Consider the following 943-nt stretch of genomic DNA (forward strand, 5'->3'; position numbering starts at 1 on the left):
TCACAGATATTTAATAATTCATCGCTGCATCGCTTGTTTCCTGGCAAATCTCGCCGACTGAAAACATATGCAGTGTAAACGAAACTAGGATTAATAAGATATTTTTTTTCTGGATTAAGATCGTGTAAATATAAATGTCGTTAAACCCGCCACCACCTGAGTCAATAAGTAAGGTTTGTCACAAATAGAACATGCAATTTGAGTACGACCTTTCACCAGTAATTACAACTAGTATCATCAGGCAACAGCCAGATTTGTGGAGAAATCCTCCTCCTGTTTCGTTCTTAAAGAGGGGTAGAAACTCCAAATATTCACACACCGTACCAGGCTTTGCTCCAGCTCTTTTCAGATGGGAAGTAGGAGTGAATGGCAATACTGCTGTTTTGTGGAGGGCCACGATCAGTGATTCACGCACGAGAGTGAACTTGGGTAAAAATCTATCGGGACATGTTGGTGGTACACGGTCCACCTCAGAACCGGCCGAGCTTGTTACTGCAACATATTTGTACGAAACATTTTAATATCTTGCTGTTTTATTTCATGAAAATGTATGTCTTAAATTGATTAATTATGGGCGCTACAGGCAAGAGCCAACAACGGTGTTCATTTAGTCACCGGTCAGAATTCAAAGCTCACTTCAGCTGTCGGGAATGTGTGTGGATGTTAATGTGCGATGGCATTTAAAGGATTTGTAGTTACATCAACATTGAATGACCTTTTTAGGCTGTTTATTTAAACTAAACTGACAAAGCAGGCAGGGCGTCAGAAGTCACTTTAATCTGTATTCCAGTCATGGCAAGAGGCGATTGAAAGTTAAAACAGCAGCAGCAGCTTTGGGCACGCTGAACGCAACGGTGAAAAACGTCCAACTGGAAAAATTCACAAACAGTTGAAATGCACCACGAGCAATAGAGAACAAAAAAGTTACAACATGCAAATCCGA

Source organism: Petromyzon marinus, chromosome 9 (assembly GCF_048934315.1).
Source record: "Petromyzon marinus isolate PM22_M1 ecotype Great Lakes invasive population chromosome 9, UKy_Petmar_22M1.pri1.0, whole genome shotgun sequence".
Lineage (NCBI taxonomy): Eukaryota > Metazoa > Chordata > Hyperoartia > Petromyzontiformes > Petromyzontidae > Petromyzon > Petromyzon marinus.